The sequence below is a fragment of the Suricata suricatta genome, chromosome 4 (genome assembly GCF_006229205.1).
Source record: "Suricata suricatta isolate VVHF042 chromosome 4, meerkat_22Aug2017_6uvM2_HiC, whole genome shotgun sequence".
NCBI lineage: Eukaryota > Metazoa > Chordata > Mammalia > Carnivora > Herpestidae > Suricata > Suricata suricatta.
In genome coordinates this window covers 69,039,501-69,054,872 of record NC_043703.1, presented here as the reverse complement: position 1 = coordinate 69,054,872, position 15,372 = coordinate 69,039,501, and the positions used below count along the sequence as shown (strand labels likewise).

At 46.0% G+C, this 15,372-nt stretch overlaps 1 long non-coding RNA gene across 2 annotated transcripts in view; it reads left to right on the top strand.

The window, feature by feature from the left end:
* The window catches only part of LOC115289589, a 48,560-nt gene extending 37,965 nt beyond the window's left edge, over positions 1 to 10,595 (top strand). The window contains exons 2-3 of one of the 2 annotated variants that reach the window (XR_003907698.1): positions 8,654 to 8,817; positions 10,408 to 10,595. This is a non-coding gene — a long non-coding RNA (uncharacterized LOC115289589). The remainder of the gene's footprint in view (positions 1 to 8,653; positions 8,818 to 10,407) is intronic. The other variant, XR_003907699.1, reaches the window with a different exon arrangement.
* The last annotated feature ends 4,777 nt before the right edge of the window (positions 10,596 to 15,372 follow it).

Below are 15,372 nucleotides of genomic sequence, written 5' to 3'. Positions count from 1 at the left end.
TTTTAACTTAATAAAGCCCTAATTATTGATTTGTCCCCCATGGATCATGCTTTTTGTGTTGTATATAAAACCTCATCACCAAACCCAAAGTTATTTAGACTTTCTCCTTTGTTGTCTTCTAGGAGTTTATAATTGCATGTTTTACATTTAGGCCTGGAATCCATTTTGAACTCATTCCTAGGAAAGGTCTAAGTACTGGGTTTAGTTTTTTGCATGTGGATATCCAACTATTTCAGTATCATTCGTGGAAAAGATTCCTTTCCTCATTAAGTTATTTTGCTCCTTTGTCAAAGATCAATTAACTGTATTTATGTGGGTCTATTTCTGGACACTGCATTTCATTTTATTGATCTTTTTGTCTACTTTCTCACCAATACACACCATCTTGATTAGCATGGCTTTCTGGTATGTCTTGAAGTCAGGTAGCACGAGTCTTCCAACTGCGTTCTTCTTTAGTTCTTTGTTAACTATTCGGGGCCTTTTGCCTTTCCATAAAAACTTTAGGATCTGTTTTTTGATATTCACAGCTTAACTTGCTGGAATTTTGATTGGGATCGCATTGACTCTATAGATCAGGCTGGGAAGAATTGACTTAATAATATTGATTCTTCTTACCAGTGAACATGAAATATCTCTCATTTATTTAGATGTTCTTTGATTTTTGTTGTTTGAGTTTTGTAGCTGTCTTCATATGGTTCCTGGATGTATTGTGTTAGATTTGTACCTATTACGTTTTCTTGGTGCTAATGCAAATGGAATCATGTGTTTAAGTTCACATTCTGATTGTTCATTTATCCATTCATTTTTTTTAGGAGGTGAAGAACGGTCGTGTTCTATCATTCCTTCTTCATTTATTAGCTGACACACTTTTATATAGAAAAATTCTTCTTACCAACTCTTTGGCTGTTCAGACATATGGAGTATTTAGGAAAGAATGACTTACCAAAGGTTTCACTTGACTTACCCAAAGGTTTCTAAAGTTTTGGAGTGGCTCCCCAACACCTCCAATATTAACCAATGAGTTTTTCTTTAAGCATTGTCATGAAAAAGCATTTTATGTGTTTCAATCTATTACGTTTTGTACCCTTACTGGTTCTCAAAGCATCCCATTGGCAATGGGGGCCTTTTCAATTGACATCTGACATGACACCTTGGTCTTCAAGAGTTTATTTCCTTATGTGACAGGATGGTCATGATTCTTCCTCTGACCTGTTATCGGCCGTTTCTCCAAGAAGCCCAGGTGTTCAGAAAACACCAAGCTATGCCTTCCTGCCTTTTCAGTGATCAGAACTTGGAATCATAGATTTATTTGTTTAAGATAAAATATATCACGAGTTTATATTGATATGATCATTTTAGAACTATGAGGTTTTTACTTAATCCCATTGGTTTTGTAGATGTCTTTTCTGTCTTCCATACGTGTATGTAATCTGAGAATAACAACGTTCATTGAAAACAGTTTAGGTTTTTTTTTTCTTTTCCTTTCCAGCCCTTGTCCTTACAGTATACCTCATTAGACACGTATAATAAAATAATGGTGTTTGAAATGTGCTGGTATACTTCTAGTCTGTGTGGTTATGCCACCAAAAGGGTGTGGAGTGAAGTGAACCTCAACTTGCTTTTGCTTTGTAAAAATTCAGGTATTTAAAAATAGACATGTGTATTTGTCTCTTCATATTAAAAAAAATATTTTTGCTAGCCTACCTTTGGAATGGATTCCTAAAAGCAGAATCATCGCTTCTGAAGGCAAATACACATGTGATTTTGCTCGATACTGCCAAATCCTCCCTGCAGAGACTGCACGATTTCACATTTTATTGGAAAAAAGAATCCGATGCCCCACCTTGAAGTTTCTTTGTAACGTGTGTCCAAGCATTTACGTGTTTTCTTATATTTTGTTTTGTCTTGGAAACAGCCCCAGGAGTTAGGTGTTATTCTCACCCTGACTTATAGATGTGGGAATTGAGGCTTCAGAGAGCTGAAGTGTCCTGCACACAACAAGTAATGAGTTGATTGTGGCCCCAATTGTGTAACGTAGTTGCAAAGGACCCTTGGGCAAGACACAGTGTCCTGCCTTTATGCCCAGGGCTGTCTTCTTGCCTGCCTCTTGGAAGCAACTGGAATTTGCCAAGTATTATTCCAATTCAGATTAGAAGTATGAGACACTTGACGTACCTTCCTTCCTGTCTTCCTCCCTCCTTCTTCCTGGGATCACTTTCCAAATAAGTCAACTGGAACCAAGTTTCTGATGTAGGCTTTGTTTCTGGGGAAGCCCAGACTAGACGGAAAGAGCAACTGTCCACCTCTGAGCCATGCTGGGCTATGCTTACGGCACTTCGAGGTCTTAGCATGTAGAATGTAGCATGTCAACTTTGTCTTCCCTGGGGGGCAGCCCTCACTTCCCCCAGTCTTACAAGGCCATCCCTTAGCCAATCCATGGTCCTAACCCCTATAAACAGGGTCACATCACACTCCTGGAGCAGATGTGCCAGGAAGTGCGGTTTTATCAAGGACCATTCTGTAATGTTTGCTCTAGAGTCTCCAGCCTTACCTCAACCCCAATGGCTGCAACCATCGTTTTGTATGAGCTACAAGGCTAGGCCTGGAATGGGACCATAGGTTCCTTGTCACTGGTATAGGGATAGGGCTGTGGCTCTGGACTGGCCTGAGTATTCCTTGGTTAAGAAGGTGTTTGCTCATGATACTTTGCTTCTTCTTTGGTGTCTGGAAGGGAGCCATTGGACATGGGGCCTTCTAGGTACAAAGCCTAGGAGAAGGGAAGGAGACCCCAGGATCTACTGGCAATGCCAATGCCAAGGTGGCCTTAATTGTCTAGAGAGGCTAAGGCTAAGTGACCCATGAGGCACGTACTTGGAATTGTCCAGCTTAAGGGAGGCTGCTTAATTCAGAGAGGGACCACTTCTCAGAGGTATAGTCACACTTCATCTTACATGGCCTGGACTGGTTGGTTCACTGGGGGCCAAACCCCCAAAGCCCTTCACACCCATGGGGCAGCTCCTCACCTGAACCTCATGGAACATTTTCCACCCCTACCTCATGTAAACCACTGATATAAAGGCCAAAGTGCCCCTCTGACGGGCTGCAGACTCAGTCCTCTCTGCACTTTGGTAAGAGGAGAGAAATCAGTTAGATGAAATATAGGATTTGTACTCTATAAACAACTCTTTGTGTTTCTTTGTTTTGTTTTCGGCTGGATTCTCCTCTCCCACATAGAATCTGAGGGTGAGGCCATGGCCCTGGCAGGGACGGTTGGCAATTAATTTGCTCATTCATTTTTTACCGAATGGCTCCAGGCAAGAGGCATTACCACAGTGACATCGGTGGTCCTGTGGGGGCTGACCCAGTCCTTTTGGTGTACAGGGGATACACTTAAGCAAGAACACGTTCACAAGGGAGTAGAAGTTAGGATGAGGGGAGTGGAGGGTACCATGGAAATGATGTGAGAGGAGCTTTAAAGAACGAGAGGGCCCAAGGGGATCCCAGAAGGGAGAGCGAAGCCGAGGCATTGCGGAAATGGAAAGGATTGCTGAAGGACTGTCAATTGTAGTCTGTGTGAATATAGTTATCAGAATTGCAGATGGCTTCCTCGGAAGTCTGGGTTCCTGGGTTCTGGAAATTCACATCCATGATATGATTGATTATACATATCTTACATTCTACCACTGTCTGGGCGCTGTATTGCCCACTGGGACACTCTGGTTTGGGAAGAAATACCTACTGCTTCACATCTTTTTCTCTCCCAGCCCGGTTGTGAGCCATGACGGACCAAACTTCAGTAGTGACTGGGTGCGCTGGGAAATTCTGAATGCTGGCCTAACAGTTACAGGCAACATAAAAACATGCAAGTTAAACAGCAGTTTGATTGTAAAAAACTCTATCTGCAGAGAGGAAGGATGGCATGCTTTTCAAGAGTGTTCAAGAACCTGAATTTGCATTTGTTTATGAGAACAAAAAGTTGGCTGGTGAGTTAATGGACTGATAATTATACTGTACCTTGATCAACATGTTCTCAAGGGGCTGATAAATAAAAATAAAGATCTTTGCCCCAAGATCATATGTATCCCGGACCTGCTTGATAGAGGTTAATAAAATTAGTGAGCAAGATAAATGAGCGGAGAGACTGGAGCACGCATCTTTGATTCTGTATAACAGAGCCATGAAAATAAAACTCTGGGGCCCATTCCATCTTAATCACGACAGACACTGAGCCGGCCTCCCGCTTCGCTGCGTCAGCCTGATCTCTCGGAACGCACCAGGGCACAAGGAAGCATATTTGAGCGAAACTTTGTGATAAATGACTTTAAAAAAAATTGGAATCCTGTGTTATTAGTGGCCTGCCTTAACTAAACCTATTTCTGAAGGCTTCACCTAGGAAGAAATAGCAATGCCCCTTTAATTTAGCTGTTAAAATCATAGATGGATTGCACAGAGCAACGAGTCAGGGTGCATATTAAATTTAGGAAATTCATGGATTTGAAGTTCCATGACTCATACAATTTCTACATTGCAGAATTATTTTCCAGAAACCCACAGTTTCTTCTATTCTCTCTCTCTCTTTTAGTTTTATTTATTTATTTTGATGATGATGAGAGAGAGGGAGAGAGCGCTTGTGATGTGGGCACACGCACACACACAAGTGGGGGAGGGGCAGAGAGAGAAGGAGAGAGAATCCCAAGCAGGCCCCAAGCTGTCAGTGCAGAGCCCTACTTGGAGGCCTGACTCAAGACCCCACCCGGGGCCAGTGCAGGCCTTGAACCCACAAACCTCGACCACAAACCTCGAGATCATGGTCTGAACTGAAACCAAGAGTTAGATGCTTAACCAACTGAGCCACCCAGGTGCCCCATCAGGGTGGTATGGCCGTAGACCTATACTCTCTTTTGGCTTACTCCTTCATTCCCGTGACATCAATGACCAGCTAGACAATGATGAGTACTAAGGGTCTTCTGGTTCACATCTTTCATCTGCATGTCTCCAAATGGCTGCTCAACATCACCATTCAGATGCTTCCCGGCCACCTCATACAGACAGTCTGGTCCACTGACACCACGATCATCACGTTATGCGAGTCTGAAGTGTGGAAGTTCTTACTGACACTTCCTCTTTCTTCCCAGAAATCTGATTATTCCCAATGCCTGCTTCTTCTACCACCCGTGTAACTCTTGCACCGGTCCCCTTTTTTCCAGCTGCCCTTCACCCACTTTCCTAGTCTGATATGAACTACTCATGGCTAAACTGGTTTCCTAACTAGTCTCCATGTCTTCCTCTGCTTTGGCACTTCCTCAGTGTATTTCCACATTGATCCCTGAACATTTCTCCTGGGGGTACATCTGATTGCATCACTCTCTCTTAAAACCTTCGTTAGGTTCCATTTACATTGAGGATGAAGAAAGTGTTCTCGAAGGGGGCTCCCAAGGCTTCATCACACCAGGTCCCTGTAAGGCTTAATAGATGGAGGCAGAGATGGGAGGAAAAAGAGACCACCTTATGGAGCCAAGAAGGCCTTTATTGGAGTCTGCAATTCCCGGCCGAGGTTCCGTGACTCTGGAGCGGGGTCAGGGAAGTCACGCCTGGTATGGGAGAGCAAGGTGTTTTATGGGTGCAGGAGTTCCGGGTTTGAGCTCAGGTGGGCTGATAGCCACGTAGGGTCTTCTTTGGACGGTGGCAGGATTCAACTGGCTGTCCACTTCGGTGGGGAGGGGGACGCTGGAATCCCATGGTGAGGCATTCCAGTTAGAGACAGTCCAACTTGAGAGTGGGGGTCGTCAGTCCTGGTGGCGCCTGGATCTGTTATCTGACCTGCAATAAAATGGCCGCTGGTGCTTTTCAAATGGCTCGGGTCATCCCATGTTTGCAGGTGGGGGTTGTCAGTGTTCGCAGCTCTCCACAGCAAAGTGGCCTCTCAGTTGCCTTCCCATGGCAACTCTTACAGTCCCCACCTGCATCTGTCCTCGCAGCTCCAGCTCGAGCCACACCTGTCTTCTCTGCACATCACATCACAGAGCCGTTGCCTCAGCCCACTCTTGGCACATGTCACACCCCTATGGCCGTCCTGGTCCTGTCCATCCCTCATGTCAGAGCTCAGGCACACCCCTTTCTCGTTCACACCTTCCCTGACCTTCAGCCTAGGCCAGGTGTCTTGTCACATGTCGCAGAGAGCTGCCTGTCTGCGTTAGCACTCACTGCGGCCTCTGAATATATGCTGATCCATCATTACTTGATTTTCCTGAGTCTCCCTTGCTCGCCTGGGCCTTCACGAGACCAGGAATTATGTCCATTTTTAACCAGTGTACCCTCAGTCACTTTCAAGGTACCTGGCACAATGTCCCTGCTCTATACATGCTCACTGAGTGAATAAAGCCACCAAGTCGCCTTTAGAAAGGGCCTTTGATGTCTGTGCCTACTCATCAGAATCATCTAATATAGGCAGCTCTGGAAGAAAGCGTATATTTGATGTCACAGAGAAGGATTCTAACAGAAAAGAAGGCTCTGAACCTTCTAAGGTATACGGGGGAGACGAAGTCTAGCTAGTCAGTTTAATGATTAGTCTGATGTTTCTTTTCTTGTAGGATTGTGATGAATGTAACATGACTGTAGATATAATTAGCCCTTGTGTTTGTGCCTTACCTTTCACACTTATACGTGTTTGTGGAAGCAAATTTTGAATCCTAATCTATCATTGAAGTAGATGCTAAAATTGCAATGACATCACAGTGATAATGATGGGAATATTTACAACTGAGCTTTCGGATGCGTGCACTCACGATGTCTCCTCTGCTCGGTGTTACTATAACTCCCTGATAATTATTGGGCTGGTTATTTGTTAAAACAATGTGGAGACACATTTCAGGCAAGAACTGGGTGCCATTGCATGATCACCTGCTTTAAGCAGAAAATAATGAATACATTGAGATTTGCTCCCAGCGATTCAGAACTAATCCTGAGTGAATAATAAACTAGGTCATTCAGTTAGGTCTACAGAGACTAAGTACATCCTCTGAGCCACTAAGACCTCTGAAACCAGTACTGCTTCACAATGAGGGAAACTAGTTAATTTCCACATAAGCGGATGACCTCAGGGAACCTCAGTCAGATTTTAGAAATGTCACAAATAAATTGAACGCTGGTGTCTTGGATTAAGCAAGGGTCAAGAACACAGTGGGAAGAAGAGGAGCTGTGTGTGTGTGTGTGTGTGTGTGTGTGTGTGTGTGTGTGTGGTGCATACATGCATGTTGGCCAAGAAAAAAATTTGCGGGTATATTTTGAGCACATAACTCCCGTCGATATTAATAGGAATTGAACACTCACAGAGAAAAATGCAGACCAGTCCCCAGTGTAGAGTGTATATTAGCTACATAAAAGAAAAGAAAACCAGGGATTTTCCTGGTGAATCCAAAAGAAGAAACCTATCTTAAAACATTAATAAGCATCACCTATTAAAAAATGGAGAGCTGGAAACATGGAACAGGGCACACAGGGTCCAAAACCATGAGTTCCACCTTCTTAATGCTGACGGATGTGGCTTTATTCTCCAAGCAGCATGTGTGACCAAAGAGATACGCTGTTTCTGATTTTTATACTTGGAACACCTTACACACCAATGGACGTTTTTCTGGAACTGGAGACACAAACTGACATAGCTAAATAAGAAAAGTTACTACCTTAATCTAGTTTTGCTCCAATTTGCTCACAGCTTCATCTTCCTAATATTTTAACTAAAAAGAAAATCTCTCATTTTCATTCATCAGGCTGTGCCTATGCCATAAAAGCAAAATTTAATTCATTTTAGCAAATTTTGACCATTTTGACTCATTTAGGAGGTCAAGGAAGTAGAATGTGTTGGATTGATTTCTTTCCCCTGGGACTTCTCCAGGGGGCCCATTGTACCAGGATTTGCAGATAGAAGTCATATCTATTTTCTTGGTTATTAGATGCCTTCCCCTTTCATCCTGAAAGGGAATGGCTTTGAAATAAACCTGAGAATAGTTTCTAAACCCAGCTGATGAATGGAATTACCTGGGGGACTTTAAAAGCATACAGATTCCTGGATCCCATCCCAGAGCTACTCAAGCAGAGACCCTGGATGGGGCCAGGAAAGAACGTCCCCAGGAGATTCCCTCCCCAGGAGATTCCCGAGTAGTCAGCCTGGGCCAGCAACTGGGGGAGGCCTCCAGGGTCTCCCCCAGCAGAGTGACCTGAAGGAAATGACCCTCGGGTCACTTTCTGGCATCTTAGAGGAAAAGAAATTAGCCTCTGTGGCAGCAGGTGACTATTCTCTCCAAGTCCGCTTCGAACTATTCTAAATCTTTAGAGCATTTTCCGGCTGTTTAATTGGGAGCGATTCTGGTCCAGTGTGTAACTGGATGTTCAAGGCTTCAGCTTTCCTTGGGTGGCTCCCAGGTAGCTGCTTCCTAATAGAAGCGTTTCACTCCAGTCCCTGTGCTCAGCTTCCCAAATCCAGAGCGTTCTTCTAGGCCTCCGCCAAGACCCACCTCTTCCAAGAAACCAGCAATGACTGCATTAGCATCCTCTCCCTCTGAGAATACTCTGGGCTAGTCCGAGGCGTATAATTTAACACTTAATTGTTTTCTAATTGCTTCTGATCTGTTCCGTTCCCTCACCCTATTATAAGCAGCTCAAGGGTGGAGACCCTGGTTCTCAGTGACTTCAACAAGGCTGGTTGCCCGCTTGGCTCACCACCCTGGCCCTGGAGTCCCAAATTGGCATGAAGCTGGTTCTCCATGAATATTTGTTGAATTAATGGATCTGGTGGTGGAATGACTACCGGAACATTTGGTAAGAAAACCAAGACGTGTGAACAAATTACCCAATAACCCGTCTATTCTATTTTCATTAAACCAGCTTCTCATAGATATGCACCAAACGCCCATGGTGGCTGGAACTGTCCTAGGTGCTGGAGATACAGCAATGAATTTCTTTTGTGCTACCTTTGAAAAAAGGGCAAATTGAAAGCTTTTGAAAGTGGGAATTTTCTTCCAACTTCTGGAAGCTATGAAAAACTGAGATCAGCTCAACAATAATCATAACCCAGAGAAGCACAGGACAATCCAGTGCCCATGCTTGGATTTTGCAAAATTCTAGCCAAAAGTAGACCAATGTTCTAGAACAGAGTCACAGAGAAGACTGCATTTCTTCCCTTCCAGGGTCTTCATTGATACAACTTCAGAGCAATAGAGGCCTCTGCAAACTAGCCCTGTTGCTCATTTTAAGTTCCATGTGTTTTACATTAAAAGTTTAGCTCTGTGGCCGCCTGCGCTGGACAAGGCCAAGTCCTGCCCAAGGGCCTTTGGTGTCCTCTGATGTCTTGTCCCTGTGCGACAGAGTTCTAGGAAAGAGAAGTCAAGAACTCGCTCTGGGCTAGTTGATCTAAAACCAACCAAGACTGGATGATTTGGTCCAAACAAACCACGGTATAGGTTTTGCAGAAATGAATTCTTTTTTTCTATAAACTGACTTTGGTTTTCAAAATGTGTAGAATCTGTGTGCGTGTCTTTCCTGTTCCACATTTCACCTTTCTGTTCTCTTTCCGTGCACATGTAAAGTCAGCGGCAGGCATGTCAGGGGCCCAGGGCCATGCTTTTCTCAGCACATGGCTTAGGCCACTTGGCTGTGGTAATTATGGGACAGACTGATTGCAGGAGAAGCAGCCCACAGAGATTTCTACTGCCAAGTAATTAGGGCCAGACAGGTTCCACAGACCATTAGTGTCACTCTGGGGAACAGGATTTTACAAACATTGTGGCAGACACTTGATCCAATGTCCCATATCTTCAAGTAGGAATGAATATGAGAGAGAGAGGGAGAGAGAGATGTGAATGAGAACAAAGGAGAGAAATTAATCCAAGTGGAGGTCAGGAGGAAAGGTGGAGAGAAGCAGAGAAAGCCTTAGGTGTGGGTAGTTTTCCATTTATCAGAGAAGAGAACCAATGTACGTTTTCATGTAAAGAATCGCTTAGTTGTTTTGACCTTGTGGTTGTCCCTGAATAAAGAGGTGATTGTCACATGGGAAGGCAAATTTTGCTAGGCAAATTGCTATCACGATGATAGCACTTTGTTTCACGTCGGCTTCTCCTGTATTGGGAGCCAATTGTTCTGCTGCTGTCCCTGGAGTCCTTGGCGTGGGACTGCACATCTCCGAGCCCAGTGCCTCATCTAAGTCACCCTCAGGAGTTCAAGTCATTGAACACTGGTGAAGTTTGGGTCATTATTTTGAGGCATTAGTAAAATGGATTCAGTTTCAACAAATGATCTAGCCTCTAATGTCCAGGGCTGGTAGGGCTGGGAGAGGCGGGGAGATGACCTGTCCTCCGCTATCATACTCCAACTATTTTCAAATATATTGACATTCTGATTTCTTTTCAACAGATATGCCACCACATCCTACCACGGCAAAAGTCATACCTGTCCCCGGGTGGAGTCCAGCATGGATTTCTGGCCACCTGTACACCTGGAATTTCCTGATCTGCAGTCACTAAATATTTTCAGTAAAAGCAATTATTATATGACAAAATAAAAGGCTTCCTTTTCATACTTTTGAAAAACATGATGATAAAACAAATCAGAAAAAATGATGGAAGTCTGTGCTGACACTTTTATTTTAGAAATTGCGTTCTCTCCAAGAGACCCCAGAAATCTGAGGCTATGTACTCTCACCTTGGTTATCTAACTATCTATAGCTAATCTATCAGTTATCTATCACTAGCTGTCAACCATCTATCATCTACCTTTTTACCTATCCATCTATTCTACCTATCATCTATTTATCTATCCATCACCTATCTTATCTATTACATATATTATCTATCATCTATCTATCTGTCTGTCTGTCTGTCTATCACTGTGGCATTCATTTCTGCACAGCAAGATTTCCCCCAGATTCTGGAAAACTCTGCATGATGTCCTCGTGTCACATCTCAGAGTGCAGCAATGGCCTGTAATCCTTAGGTTATTCCTCTGGACTGTGGGCTTGTTCCTCAGTGTTGAGGCCTGAAAACCACTGAAAGCTGAGACCCAGCCAATCAACACCTCAGTGGGGGTTGTGCTAAAATGGACTCTGTTTGATATGGTCTATGAGACTTGTCTTGGGAACAACCTGTCAGTTCCCCAGCTGGAAAACAACTCTACTTGTGAAGTTCCTGTGGACAGGCTGGTCCCCGGCACAGCTAACGGCAGCCGGCCAGTGACCTCCAGGGGCCAGAGGCTTGCTCTGCCAGATGAGGCTGGGCCATGGACTCACTCGAAGTCCCAAGTGGGGCCTGACCCCATGAATGCTAATGGACTCCTACTCTGTATACACCTGGACTATGCCCATCTATCCCTGGAACCCAGCGCACCCTTGGCTTTTCCATAAAGCCCTTTCCAACTGCCCCGTGCAAAAGGCCACTCTTTCCTGGGGCTCCCCTTGGCACTTTGGCTTGGGTCTCTGATCGTATTTGCATGGTGACCATTTGTTGCACGCCTGCCACCCCAGCAGATCATGGGCTTCCTCAGAACGGAGGCTGTGCTGATTCATCCCTGTTTTTTGAAGACTAGAACAACTCTCGGCTCTGGATGGCATAGCTTTTATTTCATGTTTGTTGCACAAACAAATGAAGCATAAATGAGAGGATGGGGGTGCTGGAGGCATGGTACTCCTCTCTGACAGTTGTCACATCTGATTTCCAATGTCCCTGTCTTTGACCAGTTTCCACCAAGCTCATACGAGTCCACCCCTAACCTTCAGATCTCTGCCAATCCTCCTTAGTCCCCAGGAAAAATGTGACAGGGCTGGCAAGAGGGCCAGCAACATACCCAGGATGAGGTAGCAGAAACGACGTGACATTGTGATGACGAGTCACCCCCCACCCCAACTCAGTGCTTAACACAGCAAAGCATTGTCTTTTTTTTTTCTCACTCTAAATATTTATCACTGGTGGTCTGGATCTCTCTCTGGGACCTGTGTGATGGAGAAGCTGATCTGATCAATAAGACAAAGGTAAGAATACTGCAGGCAATCTTTTGCTGGCTCTTGAAATCTTCTCACAGAAGTGTGAGAAGTGTTTACGTTCCATTGTTCAAATCAAGTCACACAGTCATACAAAATTTCTGGTGGGGGACAGGTGGGGGAGGGGCTCTAGCCTAAGAGGAAAACTGAACATTTTTGGTAGAAGGTACTCATGATTACCACAGCTCAGAAAAGTATGCCTGTGTGTGCACACATCTTACTGCCTTGCTTACTGTCTTGATGAATTCCACCTTAGTATGCTGAGAGGCTCCTTTGCTCCAGGTTTTCTCATCTCCTTAATACCTCCTGCTACGAAAGGAACCCCAAAATGAAGGTGACACCTAGGATTCTCCTTATTTTCTGTCCAAGTACTCAGACCTTGAGAACCAAGGAGGGGGGCTATCCTGGACTTTCCTGTATCATTTATATTTACCAACCCATCCCAGATCTACTGTGGTGATAGGGGCAGGAAGAGGAGGGAGGGATGATAGTCTGGTGGGAATGCAAGTCAGCAGGGCTGAGGGCCCCCAGGCCAGCTGGGGTTCGAAGGCTCAGGCTGTCTCTACAAAGAGTCTGCTGTCCTGTTTTATCCTGTGAGTCGAAACACACTCCTCTCCTATTTGTTCCTGTCTCCCTGTGATTTCAGGCACTGGATGGGAGCCTCCTGTGTGGTGACTCTTACTTCTTGTCCTCTTTCAGCTTACCCCTCCCTTTCCGACCCTGGGCAGATAGTCACCGCCATTCCAAGGACAGCTCTCAGAGGTGGCTTGGAGTTTAGCTCCCCTGCCATAGTCTTTCTTAACTCTACCCTTCACCACCAAACCCCTCCAAATAAAATACAATCTAAATAAGGCTGGTGCACCTGCTAAGAAGCCAACACCTCAAGACAGGTCTTCCAGACCCCCATTCCAACCAGGTTATCACTTCTAAGGGAGAGGGACCAGCTCAGGGGGGAGGGGCCAGTGCAGGGGAAGGTGAGGGAGGATTCACTTTCAAGCTTCACAAATGCAGGCTAGAGCCTGCCTTTATTCAAAATTTCAATAATTTTGTTCATCATGGATATTTTGCATAATTTTGATTTTTTCAAACATTGCATTAAAATATTACGTATCCCGATTGCTATGTTTTTTGGTGTTTGGTTAAATTTTACACCAGATTCCAGGGAGATCCACTCTCCTTTTTCCATCGGCCCTGCTTGGGGAAGGGGGTGGCATTCAATGTAGTGTAGTGGGTGTGGCTTATGGCTGAGGGGCCGGGCTTTGGATGTGAATCTCAGTCTCAGCCTGGTGACCTTGGACAGGTCCTTAACCTCTCTGAACCCCAGTTTCATTCTCTGTAACTTGGGGCGAATGAATCCCTCTGGTAGGGTTTGCTGTGAGGGCGGAAGCAAGGAAGATGATGTAATTGCAGTGGGTAACCCGGGGCCTAGTACGGGGTGAGCTGGCAACAAAGGGCCGCTGTTTCATGACCTGGCCCTGTGCCAGCTGCCTTTGCTGGCACATCAGGCTCAAAGGACAGACAGACGAGGCTGCCCCGCCAGGGTCCCTGCACTGGGCCTTTTGTTCCCTGCGGCTCAGGATGTGAATGAGCCTTGGCAGCCCAAGGAGGGCTCCAGGTTTCCCCCTTCTGGGCCAGGGGTGACCAAGGAGTGGAGGTGAGGGAGGGCCAAGGTTCGGTCCCCCCTGCCCCCTCCGGCCCCCCTCTGCCCCCGGGGGCTGCCTCCCCCAGGCTCCTCCATGCACACCATTGTCTGGCTCCTCAGGTCCTGTTGTCCCCACTGCACACAGAAGGCCCCTTTGTCTCTGCCGCACCTGACTGCTGCGGCAGAGGTGGTGACGGGTGACAGGGCTCCTGGCATGCAGCCAGGGCACTTTCAGCAATAACAACATTAGTCATGCCTCTTCCAGAAAACCTTTTCTGGGTCTGGGTGGCCCTGGGCAAGTGGTTTTCATTTCCTCTCCGTGTTGATTTTTAAATGCAGGGCTGCGTTTTGGTGCCAGAGACTCTCCAGGTCAGGCTTGGGGTTCGCTCCCTGATGCTCCTCGGGAGGGTCACCACGTTGGACTCCTGCGGAGCTGAACATGAGCTGCCACTGCCACCCTGGGGACATGAGGGCCCCAAGCGTGACCACCAATCTCCAGGGTCGCCCTTGGGTTCTTCAGAGAATCACCTGGAAGCCAGCCCTTTTGTTCCAGGAGCAGGACGCTGCCTGGGGGCTCGAACCCGCACACAAGCTTGGAGCTGCTCAGGTCTGCTGGGTGTCCTGGTCATCTCTAGGCTGCCATCCGAGGGAGGGCAAGGGCACTATGTTTGCCTTTAGGACCGGCACAATGGGACTAAAGCTATTTGCCCAGCATGTCAGAATGTGATGGCCTTGAACTAGATGGGAGGGAGGGAGTGCTTAGGGAGGGGAGGGGTAGCAGGAACATTGAAGCCAGGTTGTCAGTACCACTGGAAATGGGAGCGGGCTGACTGAGAGCCTCCACAGGGCTGTTCACAGAGATGGGTGTTTTCCTCTTCTCCCAGGCTTGAGGTGGGCTGGCCTTTTCTTGTCCTGTTGAGCTCAGGCATTTGCCTGGGAGCAACTGTAAGTTTTAAAAGCCTAGGCTTTGTTTTGCAACATTCTTTCCCTTTGCCATGGCAACTGGCAATGTCCTAGATAGTGGCCTCCCCCTCCCACTGCCCTCCCCTCTCCCTGCCCCCATCAGCCAGGGTCCTGGAGTTGGGACCTGGGAGGTTGACAATGGGGGTTGTTTGCTACCTCAGCGAGACCTAGCCCTTGGGGACTGCGGCAGTGACCTGCCCCTCCCAGCTGCTTGCAGGCCTCGGTGACAGCAGAAATAAAATTTCCTGTCCTCTTGTTAAGCCTGCAGAGTTTCCCTTTGCGACTGTGCAGAAAGAAGTCTCTGCAGTGAGTCGGGGGCATCCGGACTGTGTGGCTGACTGTGGCTCTCTCCGTGGCCCCGTCCTGCCCATGTTTGAAAACTTAGATGAAATATTATTTACACCATAGAGTCTCCCATAAAAAGGGAGGACAGGTTGGGCACATAAAAACCCAGGACACACAGTGAAATTTGATTTTCAGATAAACAATGCTAAACAATGCATAATTTTTAGTGCAATATGTCCCAAGCAGTATTTGTGTCATACTTACACTAAAAAATAAAAAGTAAAAAGGAAAGCATTGTTTATATGAAATGCAAATTTAACTGGGCATCTCGATTTTTATCTGACAATCTTATCCATAAACCTTTCTTTCCTCTAAACTATGTAACATTGTAGCTCCATTTATAACTTTCTATCCGACACTGTCACAACCACGGCCCCGTTTTATCTGTCCTGTTGGA